The sequence below is a fragment of the Phyllobates terribilis genome, unplaced genomic scaffold (genome assembly GCF_046119375.1).
Source record: "Phyllobates terribilis strain yellow unplaced genomic scaffold, ASM4611937v1 Scaffold_4213__1_contigs__length_63642, whole genome shotgun sequence".
In the NCBI taxonomy this organism is placed as follows: Eukaryota; Metazoa; Chordata; class Amphibia; order Anura; family Dendrobatidae; genus Phyllobates; species Phyllobates terribilis.
Window position 1 is genome coordinate 15,682 of NW_027366965.1, and position 22,560 is coordinate 38,241.

The 22,560-nt window shown below is 45.1% G+C and overlaps 18 non-coding genes across 18 annotated transcripts; all 18 read left to right on the top strand.

Annotated features, from left to right (window-relative positions):
- The first annotated feature begins 80 nt into the window (after positions 1 to 80).
- Positions 81 to 271, top strand: LOC141248979 (U2 spliceosomal RNA). The gene has a single exon (XR_012311953.1). It is a non-coding gene; the product is annotated as a U2 spliceosomal RNA (small nuclear RNA).
- A 1,118-nt stretch (positions 272 to 1,389) lies between these two features.
- LOC141248980 (U2 spliceosomal RNA) lies at positions 1,390 to 1,580 on the top strand. Its single transcript, XR_012311954.1, has one exon. It is a non-coding gene; the product is annotated as a U2 spliceosomal RNA (small nuclear RNA).
- Positions 1,581 to 2,698: 1,118 nt separating this feature from the next.
- On the top strand, positions 2,699 to 2,889 carry LOC141248981 (U2 spliceosomal RNA). Its single transcript, XR_012311955.1, has one exon. It is a non-coding gene; the product is annotated as a U2 spliceosomal RNA (small nuclear RNA).
- A 1,118-nt stretch (positions 2,890 to 4,007) lies between these two features.
- LOC141248982 (U2 spliceosomal RNA) lies at positions 4,008 to 4,198 on the top strand. Its single transcript, XR_012311956.1, has one exon. It is a non-coding gene; the product is annotated as a U2 spliceosomal RNA (small nuclear RNA).
- A 1,118-nt stretch (positions 4,199 to 5,316) lies between these two features.
- On the top strand, positions 5,317 to 5,507 carry LOC141248984 (U2 spliceosomal RNA). The gene has a single exon (XR_012311958.1). It is a non-coding gene; the product is annotated as a U2 spliceosomal RNA (small nuclear RNA).
- A 1,118-nt stretch (positions 5,508 to 6,625) lies between these two features.
- Positions 6,626 to 6,816, top strand: LOC141248985 (U2 spliceosomal RNA). Its single transcript, XR_012311959.1, has one exon. It is a non-coding gene; the product is annotated as a U2 spliceosomal RNA (small nuclear RNA).
- Positions 6,817 to 7,934: 1,118 nt separating this feature from the next.
- LOC141248986 (U2 spliceosomal RNA) lies at positions 7,935 to 8,125 on the top strand. Its single transcript, XR_012311960.1, has one exon. It is a non-coding gene; the product is annotated as a U2 spliceosomal RNA (small nuclear RNA).
- A 1,118-nt stretch (positions 8,126 to 9,243) lies between these two features.
- LOC141248987 (U2 spliceosomal RNA) lies at positions 9,244 to 9,434 on the top strand. Its single transcript, XR_012311961.1, has one exon. It is a non-coding gene; the product is annotated as a U2 spliceosomal RNA (small nuclear RNA).
- A 1,118-nt stretch (positions 9,435 to 10,552) lies between these two features.
- LOC141248988 (U2 spliceosomal RNA) lies at positions 10,553 to 10,743 on the top strand. The gene has a single exon (XR_012311962.1). It is a non-coding gene; the product is annotated as a U2 spliceosomal RNA (small nuclear RNA).
- A 1,118-nt stretch (positions 10,744 to 11,861) lies between these two features.
- Positions 11,862 to 12,052, top strand: LOC141248989 (U2 spliceosomal RNA). The gene has a single exon (XR_012311963.1). It is a non-coding gene; the product is annotated as a U2 spliceosomal RNA (small nuclear RNA).
- Positions 12,053 to 13,170: 1,118 nt separating this feature from the next.
- On the top strand, positions 13,171 to 13,361 carry LOC141248990 (U2 spliceosomal RNA). Its single transcript, XR_012311964.1, has one exon. It is a non-coding gene; the product is annotated as a U2 spliceosomal RNA (small nuclear RNA).
- Positions 13,362 to 14,479: 1,118 nt separating this feature from the next.
- Positions 14,480 to 14,670, top strand: LOC141248991 (U2 spliceosomal RNA). Its single transcript, XR_012311965.1, has one exon. It is a non-coding gene; the product is annotated as a U2 spliceosomal RNA (small nuclear RNA).
- A 1,118-nt stretch (positions 14,671 to 15,788) lies between these two features.
- Positions 15,789 to 15,979, top strand: LOC141248992 (U2 spliceosomal RNA). Its single transcript, XR_012311966.1, has one exon. It is a non-coding gene; the product is annotated as a U2 spliceosomal RNA (small nuclear RNA).
- Positions 15,980 to 17,097: 1,118 nt separating this feature from the next.
- LOC141248993 (U2 spliceosomal RNA) lies at positions 17,098 to 17,288 on the top strand. Its single transcript, XR_012311967.1, has one exon. It is a non-coding gene; the product is annotated as a U2 spliceosomal RNA (small nuclear RNA).
- Positions 17,289 to 18,406: 1,118 nt separating this feature from the next.
- LOC141248996 (U2 spliceosomal RNA) lies at positions 18,407 to 18,597 on the top strand. Its single transcript, XR_012311969.1, has one exon. It is a non-coding gene; the product is annotated as a U2 spliceosomal RNA (small nuclear RNA).
- Positions 18,598 to 19,715: 1,118 nt separating this feature from the next.
- On the top strand, positions 19,716 to 19,906 carry LOC141248997 (U2 spliceosomal RNA). The gene has a single exon (XR_012311970.1). It is a non-coding gene; the product is annotated as a U2 spliceosomal RNA (small nuclear RNA).
- Positions 19,907 to 21,024: 1,118 nt separating this feature from the next.
- On the top strand, positions 21,025 to 21,215 carry LOC141248998 (U2 spliceosomal RNA). Its single transcript, XR_012311971.1, has one exon. It is a non-coding gene; the product is annotated as a U2 spliceosomal RNA (small nuclear RNA).
- A 1,118-nt stretch (positions 21,216 to 22,333) lies between these two features.
- Positions 22,334 to 22,524, top strand: LOC141248999 (U2 spliceosomal RNA). Its single transcript, XR_012311972.1, has one exon. It is a non-coding gene; the product is annotated as a U2 spliceosomal RNA (small nuclear RNA).
- The last annotated feature ends 36 nt before the right edge of the window (positions 22,525 to 22,560 follow it).

Consider the following 22,560-nt stretch of genomic DNA (forward strand, 5'->3'; position numbering starts at 1 on the left):
CGGGAGTCCAGGAGCTCATCTCCACAAATGGACTTTTTAGGATCCTTGGGTGGCTCCGTAGTTTGAAACCAATTCTGGTTATCGCTTCTCGGCCTTTTGGCTAAGATCAAGTGTAGTATCTGTTCTTATCAGTTTAATATCTGATACGTCCCCTATCTGGGGACCATATATTAAATGGATTTTTAGAACAGGGAGATGGAAAAAGAGCTTGCTCTGTCCACTCCACGCATTGACCTGGTATTGCAGTATCTCCAGGACCGGTGCACCCCTTCTTTAATGCAGTTTCTAAAATCAGAAAGAATTGAATTCAATGTTTTTTGTTCATTTTGCTTGTTTGTCGGATTTTGGGATGGACTCTTTGGCTCTGCTTTTCTTCTCCTCATTGGATTTTTCATGTTCAAAGTTGCAGAAGCCAGATTACAAGCTCATTTTGGTTCAACTTCAGCAACTGTGCATTGCATTGCCATGTAATGTGATGCAATGCTATCTTTCTAGCTCTCCCTTTCTACTTCCTTTTGGATAAACAGACATATTAGGCAAGCATTTTGGAGCTTTCACCTAAATAACTACAGGTGGTGAGATAAGCTGCACAATATAATTGACCTTTCAGTATATTGTTGCACACACACCATCTATTTAGCAAATGCCCTTGTTATCAACAGCAGCCTTTTAAACTCACCCGAGCTAACAGGTATGTGCGCTGGTTACACTGCTGCGCTTAAAATTTCTTTTTTGGTTTGCTACAATGCCTTTTCTGAAACGTTGTCTCCTTCTGCTGGAACACTGACTTCTTTCATTTAATGCCTGCAGACTATAAAAGAGAACCCAACCCAAAAAGTTTGGTTGATTAGTCTGTGGCATTCTGTTAAACTGTTGCTTATGGCGGTCTCTGTGAGCTTCTCAGCGACATTCAGCCAGCCAGGTATCCTGCCTGCAGTAGATGGAATGTGGCAATGGAACGCTGGCTGCGCGTGTCATAATAGGCTCTGAGCCTTTATATACCTGTGCACAGCAGCAGCCACCTTCAGTCTGCTGCTGGACAGCCAGCAGCAGCAGCAGCAGCAGGAGAGGTATGTAATCAGGAGCCCTCCTGCTAAGGGTAGACAGCTGCTCGTTCCACCCCACCCCCCGCCTTAATTGGTTCTCCTCCCTTCCAACGGTGTTGAGGCGGGTGGGAACAGCAGGGGGTGAAGGTGCTGTGTTTAAAGAGGTGGAGTTATGCAGATCTAAAACGCGTGGATTGCAGCAGCAGCAAGCCGAAAAGTGCAGGCATGTAAGGGATCTAGAGGTTGACAACATGTCTTCTTAACGGGAGTCCAGGAGCTCATCTCCACAAATGGACTTTTTAGGATCCTTGGGTGGCTCCGTAGTTTGAAACCAATTCTGGTTATCGCTTCTCGGCCTTTTGGCTAAGATCAAGTGTAGTATCTGTTCTTATCAGTTTAATATCTGATACGTCCCCTATCTGGGGACCATATATTAAATGGATTTTTAGAACAGGGAGATGGAAAAAGAGCTTGCTCTGTCCACTCCACGCATTGACCTGGTATTGCAGTATCTCCAGGACCGGTGCACCCCTTCTTTAATGCAGTTTCTAAAATCAGAAAGAATTGAATTCAATGTTTTTTGTTCATTTTGCTTGTTTGTCGGATTTTGGGATGGACTCTTTGGCTCTGCTTTTCTTCTCCTCATTGGATTTTTCATGTTCAAAGTTGCAGAAGCCAGATTACAAGCTCATTTTGGTTCAACTTCAGCAACTGTGCATTGCATTGCCATGTAATGTGATGCAATGCTATCTTTCTAGCTCTCCCTTTCTACTTCCTTTTGGATAAACAGACATATTAGGCAAGCATTTTGGAGCTTTCACCTAAATAACTACAGGTGGTGAGATAAGCTGCACAATATAATTGACCTTTCAGTATATTGTTGCACACACACCATCTATTTAGCAAATGCCCTTGTTATCAACAGCAGCCTTTTAAACTCACCCGAGCTAACAGGTATGTGCGCTGGTTACACTGCTGCGCTTAAAATTTCTTTTTTGGTTTGCTACAATGCCTTTTCTGAAACGTTGTCTCCTTCTGCTGGAACACTGACTTCTTTCATTTAATGCCTGCAGACTATAAAAGAGAACCCAACCCAAAAAGTTTGGTTGATTAGTCTGTGGCATTCTGTTAAACTGTTGCTTATGGCGGTCTCTGTGAGCTTCTCAGCGACATTCAGCCAGCCAGGTATCCTGCCTGCAGTAGATGGAATGTGGCAATGGAACGCTGGCTGCGCGTGTCATAATAGGCTCTGAGCCTTTATATACCTGTGCACAGCAGCAGCCACCTTCAGTCTGCTGCTGGACAGCCAGCAGCAGCAGCAGCAGCAGGAGAGGTATGTAATCAGGAGCCCTCCTGCTAAGGGTAGACAGCTGCTCGTTCCACCCCACCCCCCGCCTTAATTGGTTCTCCTCCCTTCCAACGGTGTTGAGGCGGGTGGGAACAGCAGGGGGTGAAGGTGCTGTGTTTAAAGAGGTGGAGTTATGCAGATCTAAAACGCGTGGATTGCAGCAGCAGCAAGCCGAAAAGTGCAGGCATGTAAGGGATCTAGAGGTTGACAACATGTCTTCTTAACGGGAGTCCAGGAGCTCATCTCCACAAATGGACTTTTTAGGATCCTTGGGTGGCTCCGTAGTTTGAAACCAATTCTGGTTATCGCTTCTCGGCCTTTTGGCTAAGATCAAGTGTAGTATCTGTTCTTATCAGTTTAATATCTGATACGTCCCCTATCTGGGGACCATATATTAAATGGATTTTTAGAACAGGGAGATGGAAAAAGAGCTTGCTCTGTCCACTCCACGCATTGACCTGGTATTGCAGTATCTCCAGGACCGGTGCACCCCTTCTTTAATGCAGTTTCTAAAATCAGAAAGAATTGAATTCAATGTTTTTTGTTCATTTTGCTTGTTTGTCGGATTTTGGGATGGACTCTTTGGCTCTGCTTTTCTTCTCCTCATTGGATTTTTCATGTTCAAAGTTGCAGAAGCCAGATTACAAGCTCATTTTGGTTCAACTTCAGCAACTGTGCATTGCATTGCCATGTAATGTGATGCAATGCTATCTTTCTAGCTCTCCCTTTCTACTTCCTTTTGGATAAACAGACATATTAGGCAAGCATTTTGGAGCTTTCACCTAAATAACTACAGGTGGTGAGATAAGCTGCACAATATAATTGACCTTTCAGTATATTGTTGCACACACACCATCTATTTAGCAAATGCCCTTGTTATCAACAGCAGCCTTTTAAACTCACCCGAGCTAACAGGTATGTGCGCTGGTTACACTGCTGCGCTTAAAATTTCTTTTTTGGTTTGCTACAATGCCTTTTCTGAAACGTTGTCTCCTTCTGCTGGAACACTGACTTCTTTCATTTAATGCCTGCAGACTATAAAAGAGAACCCAACCCAAAAAGTTTGGTTGATTAGTCTGTGGCATTCTGTTAAACTGTTGCTTATGGCGGTCTCTGTGAGCTTCTCAGCGACATTCAGCCAGCCAGGTATCCTGCCTGCAGTAGATGGAATGTGGCAATGGAACGCTGGCTGCGCGTGTCATAATAGGCTCTGAGCCTTTATATACCTGTGCACAGCAGCAGCCACCTTCAGTCTGCTGCTGGACAGCCAGCAGCAGCAGCAGCAGCAGGAGAGGTATGTAATCAGGAGCCCTCCTGCTAAGGGTAGACAGCTGCTCGTTCCACCCCACCCCCCGCCTTAATTGGTTCTCCTCCCTTCCAACGGTGTTGAGGCGGGTGGGAACAGCAGGGGGTGAAGGTGCTGTGTTTAAAGAGGTGGAGTTATGCAGATCTAAAACGCGTGGATTGCAGCAGCAGCAAGCCGAAAAGTGCAGGCATGTAAGGGATCTAGAGGTTGACAACATGTCTTCTTAACGGGAGTCCAGGAGCTCATCTCCACAAATGGACTTTTTAGGATCCTTGGGTGGCTCCGTAGTTTGAAACCAATTCTGGTTATCGCTTCTCGGCCTTTTGGCTAAGATCAAGTGTAGTATCTGTTCTTATCAGTTTAATATCTGATACGTCCCCTATCTGGGGACCATATATTAAATGGATTTTTAGAACAGGGAGATGGAAAAAGAGCTTGCTCTGTCCACTCCACGCATTGACCTGGTATTGCAGTATCTCCAGGACCGGTGCACCCCTTCTTTAATGCAGTTTCTAAAATCAGAAAGAATTGAATTCAATGTTTTTTGTTCATTTTGCTTGTTTGTCGGATTTTGGGATGGACTCTTTGGCTCTGCTTTTCTTCTCCTCATTGGATTTTTCATGTTCAAAGTTGCAGAAGCCAGATTACAAGCTCATTTTGGTTCAACTTCAGCAACTGTGCATTGCATTGCCATGTAATGTGATGCAATGCTATCTTTCTAGCTCTCCCTTTCTACTTCCTTTTGGATAAACAGACATATTAGGCAAGCATTTTGGAGCTTTCACCTAAATAACTACAGGTGGTGAGATAAGCTGCACAATATAATTGACCTTTCAGTATATTGTTGCACACACACCATCTATTTAGCAAATGCCCTTGTTATCAACAGCAGCCTTTTAAACTCACCCGAGCTAACAGGTATGTGCGCTGGTTACACTGCTGCGCTTAAAATTTCTTTTTTGGTTTGCTACAATGCCTTTTCTGAAACGTTGTCTCCTTCTGCTGGAACACTGACTTCTTTCATTTAATGCCTGCAGACTATAAAAGAGAACCCAACCCAAAAAGTTTGGTTGATTAGTCTGTGGCATTCTGTTAAACTGTTGCTTATGGCGGTCTCTGTGAGCTTCTCAGCGACATTCAGCCAGCCAGGTATCCTGCCTGCAGTAGATGGAATGTGGCAATGGAACGCTGGCTGCGCGTGTCATAATAGGCTCTGAGCCTTTATATACCTGTGCACAGCAGCAGCCACCTTCAGTCTGCTGCTGGACAGCCAGCAGCAGCAGCAGCAGCAGGAGAGGTATGTAATCAGGAGCCCTCCTGCTAAGGGTAGACAGCTGCTCGTTCCACCCCACCCCCCGCCTTAATTGGTTCTCCTCCCTTCCAACGGTGTTGAGGCGGGTGGGAACAGCAGGGGGTGAAGGTGCTGTGTTTAAAGAGGTGGAGTTATGCAGATCTAAAACGCGTGGATTGCAGCAGCAGCAAGCCGAAAAGTGCAGGCATGTAAGGGATCTAGAGGTTGACAACATGTCTTCTTAACGGGAGTCCAGGAGCTCATCTCCACAAATGGACTTTTTAGGATCCTTGGGTGGCTCCGTAGTTTGAAACCAATTCTGGTTATCGCTTCTCGGCCTTTTGGCTAAGATCAAGTGTAGTATCTGTTCTTATCAGTTTAATATCTGATACGTCCCCTATCTGGGGACCATATATTAAATGGATTTTTAGAACAGGGAGATGGAAAAAGAGCTTGCTCTGTCCACTCCACGCATTGACCTGGTATTGCAGTATCTCCAGGACCGGTGCACCCCTTCTTTAATGCAGTTTCTAAAATCAGAAAGAATTGAATTCAATGTTTTTTGTTCATTTTGCTTGTTTGTCGGATTTTGGGATGGACTCTTTGGCTCTGCTTTTCTTCTCCTCATTGGATTTTTCATGTTCAAAGTTGCAGAAGCCAGATTACAAGCTCATTTTGGTTCAACTTCAGCAACTGTGCATTGCATTGCCATGTAATGTGATGCAATGCTATCTTTCTAGCTCTCCCTTTCTACTTCCTTTTGGATAAACAGACATATTAGGCAAGCATTTTGGAGCTTTCACCTAAATAACTACAGGTGGTGAGATAAGCTGCACAATATAATTGACCTTTCAGTATATTGTTGCACACACACCATCTATTTAGCAAATGCCCTTGTTATCAACAGCAGCCTTTTAAACTCACCCGAGCTAACAGGTATGTGCGCTGGTTACACTGCTGCGCTTAAAATTTCTTTTTTGGTTTGCTACAATGCCTTTTCTGAAACGTTGTCTCCTTCTGCTGGAACACTGACTTCTTTCATTTAATGCCTGCAGACTATAAAAGAGAACCCAACCCAAAAAGTTTGGTTGATTAGTCTGTGGCATTCTGTTAAACTGTTGCTTATGGCGGTCTCTGTGAGCTTCTCAGCGACATTCAGCCAGCCAGGTATCCTGCCTGCAGTAGATGGAATGTGGCAATGGAACGCTGGCTGCGCGTGTCATAATAGGCTCTGAGCCTTTATATACCTGTGCACAGCAGCAGCCACCTTCAGTCTGCTGCTGGACAGCCAGCAGCAGCAGCAGCAGCAGGAGAGGTATGTAATCAGGAGCCCTCCTGCTAAGGGTAGACAGCTGCTCGTTCCACCCCACCCCCCGCCTTAATTGGTTCTCCTCCCTTCCAACGGTGTTGAGGCGGGTGGGAACAGCAGGGGGTGAAGGTGCTGTGTTTAAAGAGGTGGAGTTATGCAGATCTAAAACGCGTGGATTGCAGCAGCAGCAAGCCGAAAAGTGCAGGCATGTAAGGGATCTAGAGGTTGACAACATGTCTTCTTAACGGGAGTCCAGGAGCTCATCTCCACAAATGGACTTTTTAGGATCCTTGGGTGGCTCCGTAGTTTGAAACCAATTCTGGTTATCGCTTCTCGGCCTTTTGGCTAAGATCAAGTGTAGTATCTGTTCTTATCAGTTTAATATCTGATACGTCCCCTATCTGGGGACCATATATTAAATGGATTTTTAGAACAGGGAGATGGAAAAAGAGCTTGCTCTGTCCACTCCACGCATTGACCTGGTATTGCAGTATCTCCAGGACCGGTGCACCCCTTCTTTAATGCAGTTTCTAAAATCAGAAAGAATTGAATTCAATGTTTTTTGTTCATTTTGCTTGTTTGTCGGATTTTGGGATGGACTCTTTGGCTCTGCTTTTCTTCTCCTCATTGGATTTTTCATGTTCAAAGTTGCAGAAGCCAGATTACAAGCTCATTTTGGTTCAACTTCAGCAACTGTGCATTGCATTGCCATGTAATGTGATGCAATGCTATCTTTCTAGCTCTCCCTTTCTACTTCCTTTTGGATAAACAGACATATTAGGCAAGCATTTTGGAGCTTTCACCTAAATAACTACAGGTGGTGAGATAAGCTGCACAATACAATTGACCTTTCAGTATATTGTTGCACACACACCATCTATTTAGCAAATGCCCTTGTTATCAACAGCAGCCTTTTAAACTCACCCGAGCTAACAGGTATGTGCGCTGGTTACACTGCTGCGCTTAAAATTTCTTTTTTGGTTTGCTACAATGCCTTTTCTGAAACGTTGTCTCCTTCTGCTGGAACACTGACTTCTTTCATTTAATGCCTGCAGACTATAAAAGAGAACCCAACCCAAAAAGTTTGGTTGATTAGTCTGTGGCATTCTGTTAAACTGTTGCTTATGGCGGTCTCTGTGAGCTTCTCAGCGACATTCAGCCAGCCAGGTATCCTGCCTGCAGTAGATGGAATGTGGCAATGGAACGCTGGCTGCGCGTGTCATAATAGGCTCTGAGCCTTTATATACCTGTGCACAGCAGCAGCCACCTTCAGTCTGCTGCTGGACAGCCAGCAGCAGCAGCAGCAGCAGGAGAGGTATGTAATCAGGAGCCCTCCTGCTAAGGGTAGACAGCTGCTCGTTCCACCCCACCCCCCGCCTTAATTGGTTCTCCTCCCTTCCAACGGTGTTGAGGCGGGTGGGAACAGCAGGGGGTGAAGGTGCTGTGTTTAAAGAGGTGGAGTTATGCAGATCTAAAACGCGTGGATTGCAGCAGCAGCAAGCCGAAAAGTGCAGGCATGTAAGGGATCTAGAGGTTGACAACATGTCTTCTTAACGGGAGTCCAGGAGCTCATCTCCACAAATGGACTTTTTAGGATCCTTGGGTGGCTCCGTAGTTTGAAACCAATTCTGGTTATCGCTTCTCGGCCTTTTGGCTAAGATCAAGTGTAGTATCTGTTCTTATCAGTTTAATATCTGATACGTCCCCTATCTGGGGACCATATATTAAATGGATTTTTAGAACAGGGAGATGGAAAAAGAGCTTGCTCTGTCCACTCCACGCATTGACCTGGTATTGCAGTATCTCCAGGACCGGTGCACCCCTTCTTTAATGCAGTTTCTAAAATCAGAAAGAATTGAATTCAATGTTTTTTGTTCATTTTGCTTGTTTGTCGGATTTTGGGATGGACTCTTTGGCTCTGCTTTTCTTCTCCTCATTGGATTTTTCATGTTCAAAGTTGCAGAAGCCAGATTACAAGCTCATTTTGGTTCAACTTCAGCAACTGTGCATTGCATTGCCATGTAATGTGATGCAATGCTATCTTTCTAGCTCTCCCTTTCTACTTCCTTTTGGATAAACAGACATATTAGGCAAGCATTTTGGAGCTTTCACCTAAATAACTACAGGTGGTGAGATAAGCTGCACAATATAATTGACCTTTCAGTATATTGTTGCACACACACCATCTATTTAGCAAATGCCCTTGTTATCAACAGCAGCCTTTTAAACTCACCCGAGCTAACAGGTATGTGCGCTGGTTACACTGCTGCGCTTAAAATTTCTTTTTTGGTTTGCTACAATGCCTTTTCTGAAACGTTGTCTCCTTCTGCTGGAACACTGACTTCTTTCATTTAATGCCTGCAGACTATAAAAGAGAACCCAACCCAAAAAGTTTGGTTGATTAGTCTGTGGCATTCTGTTAAACTGTTGCTTATGGCGGTCTCTGTGAGCTTCTCAGCGACATTCAGCCAGCCAGGTATCCTGCCTGCAGTAGATGGAATGTGGCAATGGAACGCTGGCTGCGCGTGTCATAATAGGCTCTGAGCCTTTATATACCTGTGCACAGCAGCAGCCACCTTCAGTCTGCTGCTGGACAGCCAGCAGCAGCAGCAGCAGCAGGAGAGGTATGTAATCAGGAGCCCTCCTGCTAAGGGTAGACAGCTGCTCGTTCCACCCCACCCCCCGCCTTAATTGGTTCTCCTCCCTTCCAACGGTGTTGAGGCGGGTGGGAACAGCAGGGGGTGAAGGTGCTGTGTTTAAAGAGGTGGAGTTATGCAGATCTAAAACGCGTGGATTGCAGCAGCAGCAAGCCGAAAAGTGCAGGCATGTAAGGGATCTAGAGGTTGACAACATGTCTTCTTAACGGGAGTCCAGGAGCTCATCTCCACAAATGGACTTTTTAGGATCCTTGGGTGGCTCCGTAGTTTGAAACCAATTCTGGTTATCGCTTCTCGGCCTTTTGGCTAAGATCAAGTGTAGTATCTGTTCTTATCAGTTTAATATCTGATACGTCCCCTATCTGGGGACCATATATTAAATGGATTTTTAGAACAGGGAGATGGAAAAAGAGCTTGCTCTGTCCACTCCACGCATTGACCTGGTATTGCAGTATCTCCAGGACCGGTGCACCCCTTCTTTAATGCAGTTTCTAAAATCAGAAAGAATTGAATTCAATGTTTTTTGTTCATTTTGCTTGTTTGTCGGATTTTGGGATGGACTCTTTGGCTCTGCTTTTCTTCTCCTCATTGGATTTTTCATGTTCAAAGTTGCAGAAGCCAGATTACAAGCTCATTTTGGTTCAACTTCAGCAACTGTGCATTGCATTGCCATGTAATGTGATGCAATGCTATCTTTCTAGCTCTCCCTTTCTACTTCCTTTTGGATAAACAGACATATTAGGCAAGCATTTTGGAGCTTTCACCTAAATAACTACAGGTGGTGAGATAAGCTGCACAATATAATTGACCTTTCAGTATATTGTTGCACACACACCATCTATTTAGCAAATGCCCTTGTTATCAACAGCAGCCTTTTAAACTCACCCGAGCTAACAGGTATGTGCGCTGGTTACACTGCTGCGCTTAAAATTTCTTTTTTGGTTTGCTACAATGCCTTTTCTGAAACGTTGTCTCCTTCTGCTGGAACACTGACTTCTTTCATTTAATGCCTGCAGACTATAAAAGAGAACCCAACCCAAAAAGTTTGGTTGATTAGTCTGTGGCATTCTGTTAAACTGTTGCTTATGGCGGTCTCTGTGAGCTTCTCAGCGACATTCAGCCAGCCAGGTATCCTGCCTGCAGTAGATGGAATGTGGCAATGGAACGCTGGCTGCGCGTGTCATAATAGGCTCTGAGCCTTTATATACCTGTGCACAGCAGCAGCCACCTTCAGTCTGCTGCTGGACAGCCAGCAGCAGCAGCAGCAGCAGGAGAGGTATGTAATCAGGAGCCCTCCTGCTAAGGGTAGACAGCTGCTCGTTCCACCCCACCCCCCGCCTTAATTGGTTCTCCTCCCTTCCAACGGTGTTGAGGCGGGTGGGAACAGCAGGGGGTGAAGGTGCTGTGTTTAAAGAGGTGGAGTTATGCAGATCTAAAACGCGTGGATTGCAGCAGCAGCAAGCCGAAAAGTGCAGGCATGTAAGGGATCTAGAGGTTGACAACATGTCTTCTTAACGGGAGTCCAGGAGCTCATCTCCACAAATGGACTTTTTAGGATCCTTGGGTGGCTCCGTAGTTTGAAACCAATTCTGGTTATCGCTTCTCGGCCTTTTGGCTAAGATCAAGTGTAGTATCTGTTCTTATCAGTTTAATATCTGATACGTCCCCTATCTGGGGACCATATATTAAATGGATTTTTAGAACAGGGAGATGGAAAAAGAGCTTGCTCTGTCCACTCCACGCATTGACCTGGTATTGCAGTATCTCCAGGACCGGTGCACCCCTTCTTTAATGCAGTTTCTAAAATCAGAAAGAATTGAATTCAATGTTTTTTGTTCATTTTGCTTGTTTGTCGGATTTTGGGATGGACTCTTTGGCTCTGCTTTTCTTCTCCTCATTGGATTTTTCATGTTCAAAGTTGCAGAAGCCAGATTACAAGCTCATTTTGGTTCAACTTCAGCAACTGTGCATTGCATTGCCATGTAATGTGATGCAATGCTATCTTTCTAGCTCTCCCTTTCTACTTCCTTTTGGATAAACAGACATATTAGGCAAGCATTTTGGAGCTTTCACCTAAATAACTACAGGTGGTGAGATAAGCTGCACAATATAATTGACCTTTCAGTATATTGTTGCACACACACCATCTATTTAGCAAATGCCCTTGTTATCAACAGCAGCCTTTTAAACTCACCCGAGCTAACAGGTATGTGCGCTGGTTACACTGCTGCGCTTAAAATTTCTTTTTTGGTTTGCTACAATGCCTTTTCTGAAACGTTGTCTCCTTCTGCTGGAACACTGACTTCTTTCATTTAATGCCTGCAGACTATAAAAGAGAACCCAACCCAAAAAGTTTGGTTGATTAGTCTGTGGCATTCTGTTAAACTGTTGCTTATGGCGGTCTCTGTGAGCTTCTCAGCGACATTCAGCCAGCCAGGTATCCTGCCTGCAGTAGATGGAATGTGGCAATGGAACGCTGGCTGCGCGTGTCATAATAGGCTCTGAGCCTTTATATACCTGTGCACAGCAGCAGCCACCTTCAGTCTGCTGCTGGACAGCCAGCAGCAGCAGCAGCAGCAGGAGAGGTATGTAATCAGGAGCCCTCCTGCTAAGGGTAGACAGCTGCTCGTTCCACCCCACCCCCCGCCTTAATTGGTTCTCCTCCCTTCCAACGGTGTTGAGGCGGGTGGGAACAGCAGGGGGTGAAGGTGCTGTGTTTAAAGAGGTGGAGTTATGCAGATCTAAAACGCGTGGATTGCAGCAGCAGCAAGCCGAAAAGTGCAGGCATGTAAGGGATCTAGAGGTTGACAACATGTCTTCTTAACGGGAGTCCAGGAGCTCATCTCCACAAATGGACTTTTTAGGATCCTTGGGTGGCTCCGTAGTTTGAAACCAATTCTGGTTATCGCTTCTCGGCCTTTTGGCTAAGATCAAGTGTAGTATCTGTTCTTATCAGTTTAATATCTGATACGTCCCCTATCTGGGGACCATATATTAAATGGATTTTTAGAACAGGGAGATGGAAAAAGAGCTTGCTCTGTCCACTCCACGCATTGACCTGGTATTGCAGTATCTCCAGGACCGGTGCACCCCTTCTTTAATGCAGTTTCTAAAATCAGAAAGAATTGAATTCAATGTTTTTTGTTCATTTTGCTTGTTTGTCGGATTTTGGGATGGACTCTTTGGCTCTGCTTTTCTTCTCCTCATTGGATTTTTCATGTTCAAAGTTGCAGAAGCCAGATTACAAGCTCATTTTGGTTCAACTTCAGCAACTGTGCATTGCATTGCCATGTAATGTGATGCAATGCTATCTTTCTAGCTCTCCCTTTCTACTTCCTTTTGGATAAACAGACATATTAGGCAAGCATTTTGGAGCTTTCACCTAAATAACTACAGGTGGTGAGATAAGCTGCACAATATAATTGACCTTTCAGTATATTGTTGCACACACACCATCTATTTAGCAAATGCCCTTGTTATCAACAGCAGCCTTTTAAACTCACCCGAGCTAACAGGTATGTGCGCTGGTTACACTGCTGCGCTTAAAATTTCTTTTTTGGTTTGCTACAATGCCTTTTCTGAAACGTTGTCTCCTTCTGCTGGAACACTGACTTCTTTCATTTAATGCCTGCAGACTATAAAAGAGAACCCAACCCAAAAAGTTTGGTTGATTAGTCTGTGGCATTCTGTTAAACTGTTGCTTATGGCGGTCTCTGTGAGCTTCTCAGCGACATTCAGCCAGCCAGGTATCCTGCCTGCAGTAGATGGAATGTGGCAATGGAACGCTGGCTGCGCGTGTCATAATAGGCTCTGAGCCTTTATATACCTGTGCACAGCAGCAGCCACCTTCAGTCTGCTGCTGGACAGCCAGCAGCAGCAGCAGCAGCAGGAGAGGTATGTAATCAGGAGCCCTCCTGCTAAGGGTAGACAGCTGCTCGTTCCACCCCACCCCCCGCCTTAATTGGTTCTCCTCCCTTCCAACGGTGTTGAGGCGGGTGGGAACAGCAGGGGGTGAAGGTGCTGTGTTTAAAGAGGTGGAGTTATGCAGATCTAAAACGCGTGGATTGCAGCAGCAGCAAGCCGAAAAGTGCAGGCATGTAAGGGATCTAGAGGTTGACAACATGTCTTCTTAACGGGAGTCCAGGAGCTCATCTCCACAAATGGACTTTTTAGGATCCTTGGGTGGCTCCGTAGTTTGAAACCAATTCTGGTTATCGCTTCTCGGCCTTTTGGCTAAGATCAAGTGTAGTATCTGTTCTTATCAGTTTAATATCTGATACGTCCCCTATCTGGGGACCATATATTAAATGGATTTTTAGAACAGGGAGATGGAAAAAGAGCTTGCTCTGTCCACTCCACGCATTGACCTGGTATTGCAGTATCTCCAGGACCGGTGCACCCCTTCTTTAATGCAGTTTCTAAAATCAGAAAGAATTGAATTCAATGTTTTTTGTTCATTTTGCTTGTTTGTCGGATTTTGGGATGGACTCTTTGGCTCTGCTTTTCTTCTCCTCATTGGATTTTTCATGTTCAAAGTTGCAGAAGCCAGATTACAAGCTCATTTTGGTTCAACTTCAGCAACTGTGCATTGCATTGCCATGTAATGTGATGCAATGCTATCTTTCTAGCTCTCCCTTTCTACTTCCTTTTGGATAAACAGACATATTAGGCAAGCATTTTGGAGCTTTCACCTAAATAACTACAGGTGGTGAGATAAGCTGCACAATATAATTGACCTTTCAGTATATTGTTGCACACACACCATCTATTTAGCAAATGCCCTTGTTATCAACAGCAGCCTTTTAAACTCACCCGAGCTAACAGGTATGTGCGCTGGTTACACTGCTGCGCTTAAAATTTCTTTTTTGGTTTGCTACAATGCCTTTTCTGAAACGTTGTCTCCTTCTGCTGGAACACTGACTTCTTTCATTTAATGCCTGCAGACTATAAAAGAGAACCCAACCCAAAAAGTTTGGTTGATTAGTCTGTGGCATTCTGTTAAACTGTTGCTTATGGCGGTCTCTGTGAGCTTCTCAGCGACATTCAGCCAGCCAGGTATCCTGCCTGCAGTAGATGGAATGTGGCAATGGAACGCTGGCTGCGCGTGTCATAATAGGCTCTGAGCCTTTATATACCTGTGCACAGCAGCAGCCACCTTCAGTCTGCTGCTGGACAGCCAGCAGCAGCAGCAGCAGCAGGAGAGGTATGTAATCAGGAGCCCTCCTGCTAAGGGTAGACAGCTGCTCGTTCCACCCCACCCCCCGCCTTAATTGGTTCTCCTCCCTTCCAACGGTGTTGAGGCGGGTGGGAACAGCAGGGGGTGAAGGTGCTGTGTTTAAAGAGGTGGAGTTATGCAGATCTAAAACGCGTGGATTGCAGCAGCAGCAAGCCGAAAAGTGCAGGCATGTAAGGGATCTAGAGGTTGACAACATGTCTTCTTAACGGGAGTCCAGGAGCTCATCTCCACAAATGGACTTTTTAGGATCCTTGGGTGGCTCCGTAGTTTGAAACCAATTCTGGTTATCGCTTCTCGGCCTTTTGGCTAAGATCAAGTGTAGTATCTGTTCTTATCAGTTTAATATCTGATACGTCCCCTATCTGGGGACCATATATTAAATGGATTTTTAGAACAGGGAGATGGAAAAAGAGCTTGCTCTGTCCACTCCACGCATTGACCTGGTATTGCAGTATCTCCAGGACCGGTGCACCCCTTCTTTAATGCAGTTTCTAAAATCAGAAAGAATTGAATTCAATGTTTTTTGTTCATTTTGCTTGTTTGTCGGATTTTGGGATGGACTCTTTGGCTCTGCTTTTCTTCTCCTCATTGGATTTTTCATGTTCAAAGTTGCAGAAGCCAGATTACAAGCTCATTTTGGTTCAACTTCAGCAACTGTGCATTGCATTGCCATGTAATGTGATGCAATGCTATCTTTCTAGCTCTCCCTTTCTACTTCCTTTTGGATAAACAGACATATTAGGCAAGCATTTTGGAGCTTTCACCTAAATAACTACAGGTGGTGAGATAAGCTGCACAATATAATTGACCTTTCAGTATATTGTTGCACACACACCATCTATTTAGCAAATGCCCTTGTTATCAACAGCAGCCTTTTAAACTCACCCGAGCTAACAGGTATGTGCGCTGGTTACACTGCTGCGCTTAAAATTTCTTTTTTGGTTTGCTACAATGCCTTTTCTGAAACGTTGTCTCCTTCTGCTGGAACACTGACTTCTTTCATTTAATGCCTGCAGACTATAAAAGAGAACCCAACCCAAAAAGTTTGGTTGATTAGTCTGTGGCATTCTGTTAAACTGTTGCTTATGGCGGTCTCTGTGAGCTTCTCAGCGACATTCAGCCAGCCAGGTATCCTGCCTGCAGTAGATGGAATGTGGCAATGGAACGCTGGCTGCGCGTGTCATAATAGGCTCTGAGCCTTTATATACCTGTGCACAGCAGCAGCCACCTTCAGTCTGCTGCTGGACAGCCAGCAGCAGCAGCAGCAGCAGGAGAGGTATGTAATCAGGAGCCCTCCTGCTAAGGGTAGACAGCTGCTCGTTCCACCCCACCCCCCGCCTTAATTGGTTCTCCTCCCTTCCAACGGTGTTGAGGCGGGTGGGAACAGCAGGGGGTGAAGGTGCTGTGTTTAAAGAGGTGGAGTTATGCAGATCTAAAACGCGTGGATTGCAGCAGCAGCAAGCCGAAAAGTGCAGGCATGTAAGGGATCTAGAGGTTGACAACATGTCTTCTTAACGGGAGTCCAGGAGCTCATCTCCACAAATGGACTTTTTAGGATCCTTGGGTGGCTCCGTAGTTTGAAACCAATTCTGGTTATCGCTTCTCGGCCTTTTGGCTAAGATCAAGTGTAGTATCTGTTCTTATCAGTTTAATATCTGATACGTCCCCTATCTGGGGACCATATATTAAATGGATTTTTAGAACAGGGAGATGGAAAAAGAGCTTGCTCTGTCCACTCCACGCATTGACCTGGTATTGCAGTATCTCCAGGACCGGTGCACCCCTTCTTTAATGCAGTTTCTAAAATCAGAAAGAATTGAATTCAATGTTTTTTGTTCATTTTGCTTGTTTGTCGGATTTTGGGATGGACTCTTTGGCTCTGCTTTTCTTCTCCTCATTGGATTTTTCATGTTCAAAGTTGCAGAAGCCAGATTACAAGCTCATTTTGGTTCAACTTCAGCAACTGTGCATTGCATTGCCATGTAATGTGATGCAATGCTATCTTTCTAGCTCTCCCTTTCTACTTCCTTTTGGATAAACAGACATATTAGGCAAGCATTTTGGAGCTTTCACCTAAATAACTACAGGTGGTGAGATAAGCTGCACAATATAATTGACCTTTCAGTATATTGTTGCACACACACCATCTATTTAGCAAATGCCCTTGTTATCAACAGCAGCCTTTTAAACTCACCCGAGCTAACAGGTATGTGCGCTGGTTACACTGCTGCGCTTAAAATTTCTTTTTTGGTTTGCTACAATGCCTTTTCTGAAACGTTGTCTCCTTCTGCTGGAACACTGACTTCTTTCATTTAATGCCTGCAGACTATAAAAGAGAACCCAACCCAAAAAGTTTGGTTGATTAGTCTGTGGCATTCTGTTAAACTGTTGCTTATGGCGGTCTCTGTGAGCTTCTCAGCGACATTCAGCCAGCCAGGTATCCTGCCTGCAGTAGATGGAATGTGGCAATGGAACGCTGGCTGCGCGTGTCATAATAGGCTCTGAGCCTTTATATACCTGTGCACAGCAGCAGCCACCTTCAGTCTGCTGCTGGACAGCCAGCAGCAGCAGCAGCAGCAGGAGAGGTATGTAATCAGGAGCCCTCCTGCTAAGGGTAGACAGCTGCTCGTTCCACCCCACCCCCCGCCTTAATTGGTTCTCCTCCCTTCCAACGGTGTTGAGGCGGGTGGGAACAGCAGGGGGTGAAGGTGCTGTGTTTAAAGAGGTGGAGTTATGCAGATCTAAAACGCGTGGATTGCAGCAGCAGCAAGCCGAAAAGTGCAGGCATGTAAGGGATCTAGAGGTTGACAACATGTCTTCTTAACGGGAGTCCAGGAGCTCATCTCCACAAATGGACTTTTTAGGATCCTTGGGTGGCTCCGTAGTTTGAAACCAATTCTGGTTATCGCTTCTCGGCCTTTTGGCTAAGATCAAGTGTAGTATCTGTTCTTATCAGTTTAATATCTGATACGTCCCCTATCTGGGGACCATATATTAAATGGATTTTTAGAACAGGGAGATGGAAAAAGAGCTTGCTCTGTCCACTCCACGCATTGACCTGGTATTGCAGTATCTCCAGGACCGGTGCACCCCTTCTTTAATGCAGTTTCTAAAATCAGAAAGAATTGAATTCAATGTTTTTTGTTCATTTTGCTTGTTTGTCGGATTTTGGGATGGACTCTTTGGCTCTGCTTTTCTTCTCCTCATTGGATTTTTCATGTTCAAAGTTGCAGAAGCCAGATTACAAGCTCATTTTGGTTCAACTTCAGCAACTGTGCATTGCATTGCCATGTAATGTGATGCAATGCTATCTTTCTAGCTCTCCCTTTCTACTTCCTTTTGGATAAACAGACATATTAGGCAAGCATTTTGGAGCTTTCACCTAAATAACTACAGGTGGTGAGATAAGCTGCACAATATAATTGACCTTTCAGTATATTGTTGCACACACACCATCTATTTAGCAAATGCCCTTGTTATCAACAGCAGCCTTTTAAACTCACCCGAGCTAACAGGTATGTGCGCTGGTTACACTGCTGCGCTTAAAATTTCTTTTTTGGTTTGCTACAATGCCTTTTCTGAAACGTTGTCTCCTTCTGCTGGAACACTGACTTCTTTCATTTAATGCCTGCAGACTATAAAAGAGAACCCAACCCAAAAAGTTTGGTTGATTAGTCTGTGGCATTCTGTTAAACTGTTGCTTATGGCGGTCTCTGTGAGCTTCTCAGCGACATTCAGCCAGCCAGGTATCCTGCCTGCAGTAGATGGAATGTGGCAATGGAACGCTGGCTGCGCGTGTCATAATAGGCTCTGAGCCTTTATATACCTGTGCACAGCAGCAGCCACCTTCAGTCTGCTGCTGGACAGCCAGCAGCAGCAGCAGCAGCAGGAGAGGTATGTAATCAGGAGCCCTCCTGCTAAGGGTAGACAGCTGCTCGTTCCACCCCACCCCCCGCCTTAATTGGTTCTCCTCCCTTCCAACGGTGTTGAGGCGGGTGGGAACAGCAGGGGGTGAAGGTGCTGTGTTTAAAGAGGTGGAGTTATGCAGATCTAAAACGCGTGGATTGCAGCAGCAGCAAGCCGAAAAGTGCAGGCATGTAAGGGATCTAGAGGTTGACAACATGTCTTCTTAACGGGAGTCCAGGAGCTCATCTCCACAAATGGACTTTTTAGGATCCTTGGGTGGCTCCGTAGTTTGAAACCAATTCTGGTTATCGCTTCTCGGCCTTTTGGCTAAGATCAAGTGTAGTATCTGTTCTTATCAGTTTAATATCTGATACGTCCCCTATCTGGGGACCATATATTAAATGGATTTTTAGAACAGGGAGATGGAAAAAGAGCTTGCTCTGTCCACTCCACGCATTGACCTGGTATTGCAGTATCTCCAGGACCGGTGCACCCCTTCTTTAATGCAGTTTCTAAAATCAGAAAGAATTGAATTCAATGTTTTTTGTTCATTTTGCTTGTTTGTCGGATTTTGGGATGGACTCTTTGGCTCTGCTTTTCTTCTCCTCATTGGATTTTTCATGTTCAAAGTTGCAGAAGCCAGATTACAAGCTCATTTTGGTTCAACTTCAGCAACTGTGCATTGCATTGCCATGTAATGTGATGCAATGCTATCTTTCTAGCTCTCCCTTTCTACTTCCTTTTGGATAAACAGACATATTAGGCAAGCATTTTGGAGCTTTCACCTAAATAACTACAGGTGGTGAGATAAGCTGCACAATATAATTGACCTTTCAGTATATTGTTGCACACACACCATCTATTTAGCAAATGCCCTTGTTATCAACAGCAGCCTTTTAAACTCACCCGAGCTAACAGGTATGTGCGCTGGTTACACTGCTGCGCTTAAAATTTCTTTTTTGGTTTGCTACAATGCCTTTTCTGAAACGTTGTCTCCTTCTGCTGGAACACTGACTTCTTTCATTTAATGCCTGCAGACTATAAAAGAGAACCCAACCCAAAAAGTTTGGTTGATTAGTCTGTGGCATTCTGTTAAACTGTTGCTTATGGCGGTCTCTGTGAGCTTCTCAGCGACATTCAGCCAGCCAGGTATCCTGCCTGCAGTAGATGGAATGTGGCAATGGAACGCTGGCTGCGCGTGTCATAATAGGCTCTGAGCCTTTATATACCTGTGCACAGCAGCAGCCACCTTCAGTCTGCTGCTGGACAGCCAGCAGCAGCAGCAGCAGCAGGAGAGGTATGTAATCAGGAGCCCTCCTGCTAAGGGTAGACAGCTGCTCGTTCCACCCCACCCCCCGCCTTAATTGGTTCTCCTCCCTTCCAACGGTGTTGAGGCGGGTGGGAACAGCAGGGGGTGAAGGTGCTGTGTTTAAAGAGGTGGAGTTATGCAGATCTAAAACGCGTGGATTGCAGCAGCAGCAAGCCGAAAAGTGCAGGCATGTAAGGGATCTAGAGGTTGACAACATGTCTTCTTAACGGGAGTCCAGGAGCTCATCTCCACAAATGGACTTTTTAGGATCCTTGGGTGGCTCCGTAGTTTGAAACCAATTCTGGTTATCGCTTCTCGGCCTTTTGGCTAAGATCAAGTGTAGTATCTGTTCTTATCAGTTTAATATCTGATACGTCCCCTATCTGGGGACCATATATTAAATGGATTTTTAGAACAGGGAGATGGAAAAAGAGCTTGCTCTGTCCACTCCACGCATTGACCTGGTATTGCAGTATCTCCAGGACCGGTGCACCCCTTCTTTAATGCAGTTTCTAAAATCAGAAAGAATTGAATTCAATGTTTTTTGTTCATTTTGCTTGTTTGTCGGATTTTGGGATGGACTCTTTGGCTCTGCTTTTCTTCTCCTCATTGGATTTTTCATGTTCAAAGTTGCAGAAGCCAGATTACAAGCTCATTTTGGTTCAACTTCAGCAACTGTGCATTGCATTGCCATGTAATGTGATGCAATGCTATCTTTCTAGCTCTCCCTTTCTACTTCCTTTTGGATAAACAGACATATTAGGCAAGCATTTTGGAGCTTTCACCTAAATAACTACAGGTGGTGAGATAAGCTGCACAATATAATTGACCTTTCAGTATATTGTTGCACACACACCATCTATTTAGCAAATGCCCTTGTTATCAACAGCAGCCTTTTAAACTCACCCGAGCTAACAGGTATGTGCGCTGGTTACACTGCTGCGCTTAAAATTTCTTTTTTGGTTTGCTACAATGCCTTTTCTGAAACGTTGTCTCCTTCTGCTGGAACACTGACTTCTTTCATTTAATGCCTGCAGACTATAAAAGAGAACCCAACCCAAAAAGTTTGGTTGATTAGTCTGTGGCATTCTGTTAAACTGTTGCTTATGGCGGTCTCTGTGAGCTTCTCAGCGACATTCAGCCAGCCAGGTATCCTGCCTGCAGTAGATGGAATGTGGCAATGGAACGCTGGCTGCGCGTGTCATAATAGGCTCTGAGCCTTTATATACCTGTGCACAGCAGCAGCCACCTTCAGTCTGCTGCTGGACAGCCAGCAGCAGCAGCAGCAGCAGGAGAGGTATGTAATCAGGAGCCCTCCTGCTAAGGGTAGACAGCTGCTCGTTCCACCCCACCCCCCGCCTTAATTGGTTCTCCTCCCTTCCAACGGTGTTGAGGCGGGTGGGAACAGCAGGGGGTGAAGGTGCTGTGTTTAAAGAGGTGGAGTTATGCAGATCTAAAACGCGTGGATTGCAGCAGCAGCAAGCCGAAAAGTGCAGGCATGTAAGGGATCTAGAGGTTGACAACATGTCTTCTTAACGGGAGTCCAGGAGCTCATCTCCACAAATGGACTTTTTAGGATCCTTGGGTGGCTCCGTAGTTTGAAACCAATTCTGGTTATCGCTTCTCGGCCTTTTGGCTAAGATCAAGTGTAGTATCTGTTCTTATCAGTTTAATATCTGATACGTCCCCTATCTGGGGACCATATATTAAATGGATTTTTAGAACAGGGAGATGGAAAAAGAGCTTGCTCTGTCCACTCCACGCATTGACCTGGTATTGCAGTATCTCCAGGACCGGTGCACCCCTTCTTTAATGCAGTTTCTAAAATCAGAAAGAATTGAATTCAATGTTTTTTGTTCATTTTGCTTGTTTGTCGGATTTTGGGATGGACTCTTTGGCTCTGCTTTTCTTCTCCTCATTGGATTTTTCATGTTCAAAGTTGCAGAAGCCAGATTACAAGCTCATTTTGGTTCAACTTCAGCAACTGTGCATTGCATTGCCATGTAATGTGATGCAATGCTATCTTTCTAGCTCTCCCTTTCTACTTCCTTTTGGATAAACAGACATATTAGGCAAGCATTTTGGAGCTTTCACCTAAATAACTACAGGTGGTGAGATAAGCTGCACAATATAATTGACCTTTCAGTATATTGTTGCACACACACCATCTATTTAGCAAATGCCCTTGTTATCAACAGCAGCCTTTTAAACTCACCCGAGCTAACAGGTATGTGCGCTGGTTACACTGCTGCGCTTAAAATTTCTTTTTTGGTTTGCTACAATGCCTTTTCTGAAACGTTGTCTCCTTCTGCTGGAACACTGACTTCTTTCATTTAATGCCTGCAGACTATAAAAGAGAACCCAACCCAAAAAGTTTGGTTGATTAGTCTGTGGCATTCTGTTAAACTGTTGCTTATGGCGGTCTCTGTGAGCTTCTCAGCGACATTCAGCCAGCCAGGTATCCTGCCTGCAGTAGATGGAATGTGGCAATGGAACGCTGGCTGCGCGTGTCATAATAGGCTCTGAGCCTTTATATACCTGTGCACAGCAGCAGCCACCTTCAGTCTGCTGCTGGACAGCCAGCAGCAGCAGCAGCAGCAGGAGAGGTATGTAATCAGGAGCCCTCCTGCTAAGGGTAGACAGCTGCTCGTTCCACCCCACCCCCCGCCTTAATTGGTTCTCCTCCCTTCCAACGGTGTTGAGGCGGGTGGGAACAGCAGGGGGTGAAGGTGCTGTGTTTAAAGAGGTGGAGTTATGCAGATCTAAAACGCGTGGATTGCAGCAGCAGCAAGCCGAAAAGTGCAGGCATGTAAGGGATCTAGAGGTTGACAACATGTCTTCTTAACGGGAGTCCAGGAGCTCATCTCCACAAATGGACTTTTTAGGATCCTTGGGTGGCTCCGTAGTTTGAAACCAATTCTGGTTATCGCTTCTCGGCCTTTTGGCTAAGATCAAGTGTAGTATCTGTTCTTATCAGTTTAATATCTGATACGTCCCCTATCTGGGGACCATATATTAAATGGATTTTTAGAACAGGGAGATGGAAAAAGAGCTTGCTCTGTCCACTCCACGCATTGACCTGGTATTGCAGTATCTCCAGGACCGGTGCACCCCTTCTTTAATGCAGTTTCTAAAATCAGAAAGAATTGAAT